The sequence below is a fragment of the Capricornis sumatraensis genome, chromosome 15, assembly GCF_032405125.1.
Source record: "Capricornis sumatraensis isolate serow.1 chromosome 15, serow.2, whole genome shotgun sequence".
Lineage (NCBI taxonomy): Eukaryota > Metazoa > Chordata > Mammalia > Artiodactyla > Bovidae > Capricornis > Capricornis sumatraensis.
The window spans coordinates 7,886,056-7,899,586 of NC_091083.1; the positions used below are offsets into that span (position 1 = coordinate 7,886,056).

A 13,531-nucleotide genomic window follows, 5' to 3' on the forward strand; every position below is an offset into this window, starting at 1 on the left:
CAGAGGGAGGAAATGTTTCTGTCACTCTCCCTCTTCCTGAGGAAGCATGTCCCCAGCCTTGCAAAGTCATCACGCCTGAAAAAATCACCACCAGGCTGTGATAACACACAGATCCTTCCCAGGTTGCTAATTATGTTGTTCCTTCCCCCTCTTAAAGCCACTCACCTCTGCAACGTGCTCACCTCTGAGTAATTGGCTTTTCCTAGAACAAACACACACGGTATGCGCTATAAAGGCAAAGTCAGGCAAACTTCAGACAAAAAAAGGAAAAAGAAGAGAGGTGCTGCTTTATGTTCAGTTATTTATAACGTGAAAGCTTTTATTGCTTCTTACCTTGTTTATCCTTTGTTTGACTCACTTTCTGAGGTGGTGTGGTGTAGCTCCTATAATCTTATCCTGCATCTTGGCTCCTCTGTACATCAGTTATGTAATCTTGGGCCAATAACTTACACTTTGTGTTCTCTGTTCTATCTGTGGGGAAAAAAATTACAATACCTTCCTTGTGGTAATGTTGTCAGAATCGAATGGGGTAATACATGCATAGTATTTAGGACAGTATGCAGTAGGCACTCAAGGTGAGCTTCCCTTAGTGGCTGCATAGTTTCTCTCGTCCTCTTGCCCCCAGAACTGCCCTGCCCACTGCTCCAGCCAAGACTGGTCCTCTTCTTTGCTCACTAGAACAGGCAACTCTTTTTAAAAGAGTATGATTTTGGGTACCTTGAAAATATTTTGTTTGTACTAAGATATTTATCTTTTTTCCTTTGCTGAAATCCCTCTTCTAAGTTCATTCTGTGTTGAATGTTGAGGGCCCCTATTAAAATATAACAGCAGCAGTCCTTCTACATGTTTAATTTGCCCACTGATGCATAGTGGAGATCAGATTCTGGGAGCAGGTGAAACAGGATGGGTCAGGGGGAGAAAGGCCAAGACACTGACTGCTGTGTTTTGTCTTGGATTTCAGAACTTTGGGAGATATAAGAACTGAGTAACACAAGAAAAAGAGGGTCCTGTCTGGCCAACCAGAGAGCCAGCATCAAGTAGTGAATGCTGGGTACAGGATGTCAAGGGGGAGGCTCCATCACCTTTTTGTGGGATGCTACAGTGGGGAGCTCCAGCTGACACCTAAGCTGGATGGTATAAAGCTACTCCAGGTTGCAGTGAGAGCTTAGGCAATAGCAGTCAGAACTCAGAACAGACCCTGGTCCACTTTGAAGTCAGAAGGATTTAAAACAGGAAAGTAGACACATGGTTGAAGGAAAATCTGAGACGCCAGCAGAGGCTGATGAAATGGTGAATTTAGGAAAAGCAGAAAGTTACGCAAAACCTCTGGGGCTAGAAGTACAAGGGATGGGATGATGTCCCTAAAACTGGGGGCTAAGGCCTCAAGGAAAGACTGGAACCTCAGGGGACCTCTCTGGCAGGATCTGAAGCCACAGAGAAGGCTCTGAGACACAGTCTACAGAACAGGAGGGGAGGTAGCCTGGCATCTTTTCTTCTGTCCTCTGACCTCCAGCAGGGTCTCCCTGTGGGTGAACCTTGCTGGAAGCAAGGTGGTTACAGGAATCTGAAAAACAGAGCCTGCAGGACTCTTGTCCTTGGTGTGTAGGGCAGCTTGGGAGATGGGGTTAAGGATGATCTAAGAGCAATCAAATGATGGGCGTGGTGCTCAGAGGAGAAAGGAAAACTATTTTCCTGTGACCAAACAAGAAGGTGACTCTGAGGAATGGGAGCTGTCAGATGTCTTATTTATGTCTGCCACACATGCCAGGGATTTTGGCTTGGTTTGTAGGTCTGGGCTTAGATGAATATTATGCACTTTAATTTTTCTCAAAGGGAAGTCTGTGGAGTCTGGAGTAGAAACAGATGTACTGCTAATCCAACATGCTAATTCTTGGGCTTCACACCAGCTTTTAAAAGTGTATTTCCAGTGTGTTTCCCTTACTGTGGGGCCCACTGGTTTACCCACTTCTCTCTGTTGTTTCTGAGGTTTGTGTTTATTAAACCTTTCGAATTTAAAATTAGAGCAGTCACTCCTTGGATGAACTTTATTTTGCTTCTTCTTCCTCCTGAGTGGTGGGTGATGCTGTCCTTACGAAGTCGTAGTCTATGGGTCTGTTCAATATCCACCCAAAAGTTCTGCCCAGGACTTAGATCATGGATGAGAAATGTCTCTTATCCAAAGATTGATGGTTTCACTTGAGAGAAGGGCAACAAATTCTCAAGCATGTTAACAAATCTCCCATCTCAGCCAACAGGGTTGCATGATTGAAAAAGTTAGAAATAGAAACCAGAGGAATTCCTTGGTGCAAGAGGTCAAGGAGATAGACTCCCCAGCTAGACTGCAAACACGCTGCTTACGGGTCCTGGGAAGCCATTTCAGGCATTGGAAGCCAATTGCTTGGCATTTCCTGTAATGTTGCTCTCAATGGTTGGTTTCCATTTCTCCAACTAGTGGTGTGCTGGTACTCATTAATGAGTATGTCCCTGAACATAGATGCTTGGGTTAAGTATTCTTTTGGTGCACAAGATAAGACTTGCATTTCTCTGACCCCGCTTTCCGTCTTCAAAAGGAGGATAGTTAACTGTGCTTCCTTCACAGTGTACTTGGGAGATCACCTATGTTGATAGAAGACTGATTTATTTATTGGGTGCTCCAACATACTAGGTCGCGTGTTAGAATTGTAAAGATAGCATTCTTGCATGTAAGGGCATCACAGCTTCTAAAAAGAGACTCGGTGTGTGAAAGCATTTCCAATGCTCTATTGAGTTGAAAGCTATTATTTAAAGTGCTATGATAAAATCTGTTGCCACAACTATATTTAAGATAGGTAAGTATTAGTTTTATAGTTATGGGATCTGAAGGACTGATTTGGAAAATCACCTTAAATCTCAGGACCTCCAGAGAAGCATCATCAGTGCCTGGGGTGCTACTGGCAGGTCTAAGCCTTCACTACCGGGAATAAAAATAAAAAGTAAGCCAGAGAAGGATGATTAACACAGGGAAAATCAAAGAGTGGAATGAAAAGGCAGGAGGAACAATGCATAGCTGCTAATGTCTGCCTGCAGCTACCCCTAAGGCACCTGCCTGCCAAACAACTCTGACCTGGTTTTCTCTTTATAAAGCACTTACAACCAGGGATAATGTAACTGTGAGGAAAAATCTGCTTTTAAGAGAAAACAAAAACTTGCCTTTCGTGTTTTAAGATTTATTTATTTTTCCTTATAAATTATTACACACATTCTATTTCCTTTGTTCCTACTTCTGAGGGTAATGGTACTCTTTCTTTTATCCTTTCAATTGGGATTGGCCTGAGTACTGTGCCTTTTTTTGAATATTGGCCTAAGGCTTTCTTTATTTTAACACAGTTATTTACAAACTTTAGCTGCATCAGAATCACCTGGAGGGTTTGTTAAAACAGGGTTGTCCAAACTGCAAATCCAGACTTTCTGATTTTGTTTCTGCTCTGTCCGGTGGGGCTTAAGAACTAGCAGTTTAACAAATTCCCAGGTGCTGGTGATGCTGCTTGTTGGGTGTGGGAGGCACTTCTTTAACATTTCAATAATGTGATTGTATATTTCCTCCCTGGGGCCTCTCTTTTCCTGAGTTTGGTGGTCTCTCTTCTTCCTATAGAAAGAATTCATTGTAGAACATTGTAATAGAATCTGAGATGCTAACTCTAAGTCTATGGGTTTTGTGTCTTTCTTGTACTAACCAATATTCAGGGATTTCTTTGAATGAATGATTATGTAGGCATGAGGGAAAGCCTTTGCTTAGGTAAACTGAAAAGTATATGCTTCCAGTATCCAACCTGTCAGTTCTAAAATAGGAACGTGACTTTGGCAAGCACAGGTTGACTTTGATTTGCACTCAATTCAGTCACAGGAATATCATGAAGCATCATGTCTGGTATTTAAGAGTGACCCCACCAGTGTTGATATTATTCCTACTTTGGCTCATATGAGAAGGTCTGGCTAGAGAAAGAGATTTCAATGGTAGATCACTGGTTGTGGGTTTTGGACCAAGTTAAGTTACCCTTGAATTGTGTCCCTGGCCAAGTCCACGGTCTTGCCTCCTAAGTGGTGAAATGGGAAAAATGACCATCTCTAGACTCATGGAGTGGCTGGGAGTTTCAAGGGCTGCCAAGCACAGAAAGTGCTCATGGATCCAAAAGCTGCTTCTCATTAGCCTCTGGTTTGCTTTCTTTTCCTGCTGGGCAACACTGGCTGGGGGTGTCACTTTCTGGTCTAAGCTTCGGAGGTGGTGACAGATTGCTGTGCCACACTGAATGGAAAATGTCCTGTCTGGGGAATCTTCTCAAGATAAGGAGTCATCATATTATAAGGAAAGTTTCCCCGCAACTCTTGAAGTGGTATCAAAGCCGTTATTTTCATGAGTTGGGCTGACAACATGGTGGGTGAGCTGTCAAAATCCCCAGCCTCAAGAGCAACAATTTCTTGACTTTAATGGAGAAGCAGATTTGGGGAAAGGAAAGAAATAGAATCAAAATTTCTCTACTGCCCTGTAGGGTCTTCAGCAGTAGTTTGCTCATCAGCTTTTTAGATAAGATGGACTTGAAGTTACCAAATGGGAATTATAGTAGATTATGCCAAATTAGATGTCTCCTGGTATTGGAATGTAATTTTTTAAAAAAAAATATGATCTTTTTATTAAAGCATAATTCACATATAGAAAAATACACATAGCATGAATATACAGCTTGATGAATTTTTAAAAACCAATGCACTCATGCAACCAACAGTCGGGTCAAGGAGCAACATCACCAGGATCCCAGACTTTCTTTCAGTTCTTCTCCAGTCACTACTGTCCCTCCCCTCAAAGACAAGCACTATCCTGAGACTTCTAGCACCAGACTAATAGTGTCTGTGTTTTTATTTGATATAGACAGACTCATAGAGGATGTAGTCTTTTGTGTCTGGTTTTACTCAACACGTTTGCAATGTCATATGTGTGGCTTGAAATTCATTCATTTGAAGTACTATACAGTATTCTATTGTATAAATTGTTATTGTTTAGCTGCTAAGTCATGTCCAGCCCTTTGTGACCCCATGGACTGTAGCTCCCTAGGCTTTTCTGTCCATGGGAATTCCCAGGCAAGAGTACTGGAGTGGGTTGCCATTTCCTTCTCCAGGGGATCTTCCCCACCCAGGGACTGAACCCCTGTCTCCTGCACTGGCAGGTGAATTCTTTACTGCTAAGCCACCTTGAATCAAATATCATGGAGATTTTGGGTATTCTTAGTTTTGGTTATTATTAATAATGTTGCTATGAACAGTACTACACAAGCCTGTGGTGAATATATGCATGAGTGTTGTTGAAGTGTAACTGTTGTGTTTTCAGATGAACATGGATGCCTCTTTAGCAAGTATTGCCAAGTAGTTTTCCAAAGTGGTTGTACCACTGACATGCCAACCAGCCGTGTGGGAGAACTGATCTTCCACACGCTTGCCAAAACTTAATTTTGACTGTGGTTTTATTTCAGCCATTATAATGTGCATGAAAACAAACAAACAAATAAACAAGCAAAATAGAACAAAACAAAAAGCAACAACATGAATTCAGTACAGTCATCCCCCTGCCCCAATACTGGTGTTTAATTGTACAATAAGGAAACTATTCTTTCTTTGTATAAGGAAACGCTACATGATGGCTCATTTGACCTCTGTACAAAGGACTTGAGTCAATTTATATTAATGTCAAGGGAAGCTGCATCTGAGAGACGACTGAATATTTCAGTATAGGAAATATTCTATGCTTTCACTGCTGCAAGTCATAAAATTCCTTTTTTAGGGCAGATCAACCTGGAAATTCTTCTTTACCTACAAAGACAAGAGGGTACAAATCTCTTCAACTTCCAGAATAGAGAATGTGTACTTGCATTTTAGGGACAGAAAAAGCCCAAGACCCACAGAGAGCATACAACAGAGTCCATAACATTGCAGTATCTGAGGTGACAGTCCCTGATATGGAAGGCTAGTGGCTGGAAATTTATAATGAATATTGTAAGAATTAAAATCAATAGCAGTGATTGCATATACAAAAAGCAGTAACAAGAACCCTGGATATTCAGTTAAGGTTTTATGTGTGTGTGTTTGTGTGTGTATACATGAAGCACGAACTTTGAGAATTGCAGACAGCTATGAAGGCAATGGCACCCTACTCCAGTACTCTTGCCTAGAAAATGCCATGGGTGGAGGAGCCTGGTAGGCTGCAGTCCATGGGGTCGCTAAGAGTCGGACACGACTGAGCAACTTCACTTTCACTTTTCATTTTCATGCATTGGAGAAGGAAATGGCAACCCACTCCAGTGCTCTTGCCTGGAGAATCCCAGGGAAGGGGGAGCCTGGTGGGCTGTCGTCTATGGGGTCGCACAGAGTCGGACATGACTGAAGCGACTTAGCTTAGATTAGCTTAGCTTAGCTTAGTTTATGTCTCTGCAATCAGTATTAACCATTGCATACAAATAACTGATCATTCTAGTGAGATAGATGTGGGGGAAACAGAAAAAACAAATCAAAAGATGACAAAGAAAACCGTATTCAAACTTTCCCAAGACAGAGCATTTTTTCTTAGGTATGGCTGATTAAATATTTCACAAATTCTCCATTGAAATATTGGATAACAGTATCTAAGGCAATTTTATTTTTATCATATTTTATTACAATTAATTTTCAGTTTCCTGAAACCTCATTTGTCTATGGGAACTAAGGAAGTAACAACTCAATCTCCCTGTCACTGTATCAGTTATGTAGTTCCAAAATAATGCTGTGTAACAATCACAAAGGCCAGTCACATAAAGCAATAAACATTTAGTTAGCTTATAAGTTTGTGGAGTTCAGATGACCTGCACTAGACTTGGCAGATTATACAAAGGACTTATGTCAATTTATATTAACTCCAAGGGAAGCTTGGCTCAGTGGTGGAGAATATGCCTGCCAATGGAGGAGATGCAGGTGATACGGGTTCCATCCCTGGGCTGGGAAATTCCCTGGAGGAGGAAATGGCAATCTGCTCCAGCATTATTGCCTGGGAAATCCCTTGGACAGAGGAGCCTGGCCAGCTACAGTCCATGGGGTTGAGAAAAGTTGGACACAACTGAGCGACTGAGCATGAAGGCAAGGGAAGCTGCATCTGAATATTTCAGTACAGGAAATATTCTAGGCTTTCACTGCTACACATCATGCAATTCTTTTTTAGTGCAGATCTACCTGGAAATTCTTCTTTACCTACTAAGACCAGAGGGTGTAAATCTCTTCAACTCCCGGAACACAGAATGTATGCTTGCAGTTGAGAGAGAGAAAGAGCCCAACACCCACAAAGAGCTGGGGAGCTGGGCTTCTTTGTGTTTCTGTGGTCCTCTTTGGCTTAGGTGGTGATTCTAGTGATCTTGGCTGGACTTGGGCACATGTGTGAGGGTTGGTTCATCCAACTGAGGTGACTGTCAGCAACTTGGCTCCACCTAACACTCAATGAAATACAACAAATGGTTCTTCTGCCACAAACTTAGTGGCTTAAAACAATACATACTTCTTATGTCGCAGCTTCTGTGGGTTATGAATCTGAATATAGTTTAGTCAGGTTCTCTGCTTTAGGGTCTACCAGATGCAGTCATGGTACTGCTAGGTTGTTCTTTTATCTAGAGGCTTGACTGGGGAAGAGTATACTTTAGACTCACACAGCCTTTGGCAGAATTCAGTTCCTATCAGCTATAGGAGTAAGGCCCTTAGTTCCTAAAGACTTCCCTCTTTTTATTTGCCTGCCATGTGAATCTCTGCATTGCACATATTTCTGCTTCCTTCTTCAAGGCCAGCAGGTGGGCAAGAGTAACTCTGCTGAGATGGAGTCTTGTATGACTAATACAGTCATGTCAATGACATTCCATCATCTTTACCATATTCTGTTGGTTAGAAACAAGTCACAAGTCTGCTCACACTTAAAGAAAGGGGATTCACAAAGCTATGAACTCGAGGAAGTGAGAATCACCAGTTGTCACCTTGGAGTCCGTCTGCCTAACCTGATCTTGCTCACGTGTCTTGGGATTAGATGACTGTCAGCAGATCTAGGGTAGCACATTCACCCAGCAAAGGTAAAGACGCAAGAGTGGGAGTGAAAATGCATAAGGGAGTTTTTCAGTCCTCTGCATCCTGTCTGCTAAACTGCAACTAACTTGCATCCCGTTTGCCCAATGAAGTCACAAGACTCAGAAACAGAGATGAAAGACATAACAAGGTTACCTGGTAATGGAGGTAGGTGCAGGAAAGGTAGAGAATTGCAGTCATAGACACCGTTCTCACCTTCATCTGCATAATCCAAGAACTCAGCCCCATGGAAATCTCATTCCTCTCTTCCTCTAGTCAGCATTTCAGGAAGATCCTAGTGTTCCATTTGGTGTTCCACAAATGCTCGAAATTTCTGGTAGTTTCTCCAGCTATTCCCTAGACTCCTTGCTTCCTGCAGACTCCCACATAGATGGGAACTTGTAAGACCACCCTGCTATCACACTTGATGAGAAAAATCTCAGCAGACAGATTTCCCCCTAAATTCCATAAGCTAAATAACCCTTCTGTTTCCTCCCTGAGGAGGGGAGACTATTGTTATTACCCACTCTGTAATTCTATTCCTGTCTCAGAGGATCACTCATGAAATCAGTTTCTACCCACTGTCCCTGTCTTTACAGGGATGAGGCCAAACTCATGGTGTCTGCCATGTCCACCCCCTGTAGAACTCACCAGGCTTGTGCTGTCCGCTGATTTAAAGGGTGCTCCAGGGCTTGTTACAGGCTGGAGCTTCTCAACACTTGTACGTTAGAGTTACCCAGGAGCTTTTAAAAATTTCAGTGCTTGAGACATACCAAAAAGCAATCTCTGGGAGTTGGTTCCAGGCACTGGCATGTTTAAAGTGACACCAGATGATTCTGATGTGTAGCCCAGATCGAGAACTCCTCTTAGAGATAGACGTGTAACCCAGGATGTCTCAAGCCATAATTGCACTTAAGATTTTGGAGCTTAGAGGAAGAAGAAAAGCATATTTCTACTTGACCATAGTAAAATACATGACCTCCTTCAAAATATTTTTTCATGTGAAACTTCTCTCTGCCTCTATATATAGAAGGAATCATGGAATCACATTTGCTTTGAAATATCCTCTCATCTGGTGCCCTGGCACCACAGATGAGAAAAAGAAAAACCCAGAGCGATTTATTCACTTGCTGAAGATCTAATTAAAGCTGAAGACTAATTAATATTCACTTGCCGAAGACTAATTAAAGCACAGATAGGGCTGGGTCATGAATTTTCTGTCGTTTTCTTTCTTTAACACCAATCTATTTTTAAAACATTGCACTTAAAAGTTTTGGGAGTGGCAAGTTGGATCCTATAATCTTCCCAATATACATAAACTGCCCATATTTTCTGTAGCTGACCAAACATAGGAGCAAGTCCATTGTAAGTATATGGAAAATTCTAGAAAAACAAATGATATGGATATTTCTAGAGTGAAACTCTAAAGTCCATCTAGTGCCCTTGGCCCCAAAGCTGTCTTGTAGATCTTTCTGAAGATTAAACATCCAGTTTTAAAGGGAACACTGAAGTGTCACAGTGTGCTATTTATTATTGAAAACTTTGGTTATCTTTATTCTAATTTAGATACACAGCTGCTTTGGGGACATAAAGGAAGAACGTCTTCCTGTGTATTTAATGCCTTTAAAGACAGTTTCTTCAAATAGTCTATGGGTATACATTTAATATCTATACTTAGAGTTGCTAAGTTTTGAGAAAAGGAAAAATTGGAATCTGTATGACATCCTTACCGTTCCCTGTGCTATCAGAGAACGCAGGCAAGAAAATCCTGCAGCTGTGAATCTCAGACTGCATGGTGCGCCTGAGCCATTTGTGATGAATGGAGAAAAGAAGAGACTCCTGGCCCAAGGCTCAGAGTTTTGGATCCATAGGCCTACAGCGTTGTAGTAACCAGCACGTGTATTTTCTGTATTCTGATGCTTTGACCTCTGGAGCTTTGCTGAACCCGGAGGGACCTCCCATTGCTGACCAGTTCCTAGAGAGAGTAAACAACTTGTCCTTGAACATGCCTTTCAAATGCAGGCCCCTCAAGCCAGCACCCACACCCCAGTCACCTTATTTATCAAGCTCTCACCCTCGGGGCTGCCACCCACCCATCCCAGTCATGTCCCAGGGTCAGATACCAGACAATTAGGCACAGTCACTATGCCGCAGAGCCTGCTAAACTTACTCAAAGTGGATAACCCTAAACCTGTATACCCACTTCTGTTTCTTTCCATAGACACCACAAGAAATGATCTTTCCCCTTCTCCGTGTTTCCTGATGGACTCTGGTATTCCCCATAGCATGACCTGTCCCTTCCTCTTAGGATCTGTGAATATAACAAAGTATCTTTTTTTTTTTTAATTAAAGGATAATCACTTTACTATGTTGTGTTGGTTTCTGCTGCACACAAAGTCTCTCTTTAATGCCAGTGATCTGCTGATCCATTGACCTCAGTGATGGATTTTGCGCTAAGTGGGATATAAGAATCTGCATTGCTAACATGTTTTTCAGGTGACATTCCTGCTTGTCTTGGGGACATACTTTGAGAACCGCTTTCCTAAAATATAGGAGAACTACTATATTTGTTGGTGGGAGAAGAAAAGTCAAGGGCAGACCTGTGGTGATAGAGAATGAAGGTTTTTGTAAAAGCTCTTTCATCTACTTTATTGTTACATGCTTGCGTTCAGTAAAGCCTTTTACCAGCTAGCGGAGCCCTCAAACGAGAGCTGTGTTAGTGTTCCTCTACCCCAGTGCTGTGATCCTTAGTGAGTTACTTGGGGAAAGAATGAGAATACAGAAAGGGGGTGAAGAACGTTGGTTTTCAGTCCAGCTGTGTATCTGATGCCAAGCTGCAGGAACTTGGAAAATTCCCTTCATATCCCTGAGCTTCAGGGCTGTCTTCTGTCACTTGGTGTAATCCTACCTCATAGGGTTATTATTAGAATTAAAAGAGGTAAATGCCAAGAAATTTCTTAGTCCAGCCTGTGGTGTACAGTTGGATTTCATGATGCAAGTTATTGTTATTGAAGTTATTTTGGCACTCAAACACTGGATGATAATCAGTTGCATTGTCTTGCCCTTTATATAATTTTATGCCTGGCATTTTGAGTTAAGAACAATGGTGTATGACCAAAGAAATCTAAAAATAAGATCCCACTACAGTTGTGTTTCTGCAAAGCAGAAAACCAGAATCCCTGGGTGAAACTCCCTGAGACTGTTCTCTAAAGGGTAAAACTACAAGAGTTGCAGTCGTCTCCCAGAATTTGATGTCAGAAGAAAGTCGTGTTGTCCAGGATATACTTTAGTTTTAGACCTTCTTTTGGCAAGGCCAATGGTGCAGTTGTGCACGAACAGGGTCAGTTCTCCATATGTGACCGTGTGATCAGAGCCGTGGCTGTGAGAGTTACCGTTTCAACCCAACTCGTCTGCCATGAGTATTGCTTCTGAGTTATGATGCTTCCCATAACAGACGAGCTTTCATATGTAAGCACTTCGAGGCGCTTCAGTAGGAAGACAGAAATCACTATCTCTTCTCTGTTCATCATCAACATATATAACAGATACACTCTGATTATAGTATCTTTTTCATTGTGAGGACCAAATTATTTGAAAAAAATTTTAGTTCCCAGATAGGCAACTGTGTCAAGATTCAGTTTAGTCCTTATGTTTTTATGCATCTTTTGCAATAAAACACAAAGCACCTGTGATATTCTTTCTGAGCTAAAATCACTGATATTACCTATTTCAGTAGGAAAAAACAGAAGCTGAAGAGTATTTTTTTTGTCTTTTTTTTTTTTAATTTTAAAATCTTTAATTCTTACATGTGTTCCCAAACATGAACCCCCCTCCCACCTCCCTCCCCATAACATCTCAGTGGGTCATCCCCATGCACCAACCCCAAGCATGCTGTATCCTGCGTCAGACATGGACTGGTGATTCAATTCTTACATGATAGTATACATGATAGAATGCCATTCTCCAAAATCATCCCACCCTCTCCCTCTCCCTCTGAGTCAAAAATATGGAACGCTTCACGAATTTGTGTGTCATCCTTGCGCAGGGGCCATGCTAATCTTCTCTGTATCGTTCCAATTTTAGTATATGTGCGGCCGAAGCGAGCACTGAAGAGTATTTTAATGACGTTGATCGAGTGTGCTGAACAAGATGATGTGAAGATTTTTACACTGAATTGGTTCATGGCATGAGTACAACCAATGCTTCCCAAAGTTTAAAGCAATGTTTTTTGTTTGTTTTTAATGTGGCTGATAACACATCTGTAGGTCATAACCAGGATTTAAAATTAAATAGAACAAAAGTATCAGAGTGCATCACCCATGGTAGTAAGGGTAAGTATTTATAATAGGAGTGTGTGTGTGTGTGTGTGTGTGTGCACGTGTGTGTGTGATTTGCAACATACAACCCACTTCTTCAGTGGATCATGGATGGCTGAAAAAGAATTTGAAAAACACTGCCTTTGTTATTTCTTGAAACGGTGTATTTGGGATACAGACAGAGCTAAATAACTTTAGATCCCATGGTGAGGTTTCGCTTCAACCTGTTTCATTCCTCCTGATGAGGCAGTCTCTATTTGCTGCTAGCACATCTCTCTCGTCTCTCTAACTCTGGTGGGTCTCCCTTTGAAAGGAAGAAAACCAGGCCTCAGAGTCTGGGGTAGGAAGGAGTTCTGTATACGGTACAAGCGATGTTGATTTTCCGTACGTTCCATCAGAACCTCTCATGTTACATGGAACTGTGGTTTCCTTGTCTACTTCCATGTCATTCCACAAGGATCGTTTCTTTCAATGACTTGATTTAATAAAAATTGTTGTGAGTACACTGTGACAAACAGTAGGACTGGCTAGGGAGTTTGGAAACCAGCATTGCTGGTGCTTTGGGCTTTGTCACCCCCTTCAGGATCCAGAGCTGTCTGGAAGACTCCGCCATGGCCAACATGATTGACACCCTCTTTAAGACTGAAGCCAGTTAGTCTGATTGCGGTGGGTGATCCCATACTTTCCAGGTGTTGCAGATAATAGCTGCATTTCCTCCACAAAATAAGGTAAACACAGGGAGGTATGTCCCAGGAAGTCCTATGTGCTGGCTTCCCACTGCCAGCATCCTATCACTGTACTAAACTTTGTACCAGAGACAATGTCTTGGGTCTTAAAACTATTCAATTTTTCTTTGCTTGACACACCATTGTATTTCTTTTTCCCTGCTTATACCTAAGCCTTGCCTCAGCAGGGAAAAATAACAATAGGATGGGAAACTCAAAAGGGGTGGTGATACAGAGCCACTGGGGACTGATAATCAAGCTCATGTGCCCAGGCTTAGTGGCCATGCTGAGATCTGGCTTGCTGCTGGCTGGTTCTCGATGGAAAATCTCCCTTTGTATACAGGGAAACCTGAGAAAACTCAGCGTGGTCTGAGGTCTGAAGTCCAAATGGCC

The 13,531-nt window shown here is 42.1% G+C and overlaps 1 non-coding gene across 1 annotated transcript; it reads right to left on the bottom strand.

Annotated features, from left to right (window-relative positions):
• Positions 1-12,097: 12,097 nt before the first annotated feature.
• LOC138091946 (U6 spliceosomal RNA) lies at positions 12,098-12,204 on the bottom strand. Its single transcript, XR_011145972.1, has one exon. It is a non-coding gene; the product is annotated as a U6 spliceosomal RNA (small nuclear RNA).
• Between the last annotated feature and the right edge of the window lie 1,327 nt (positions 12,205-13,531).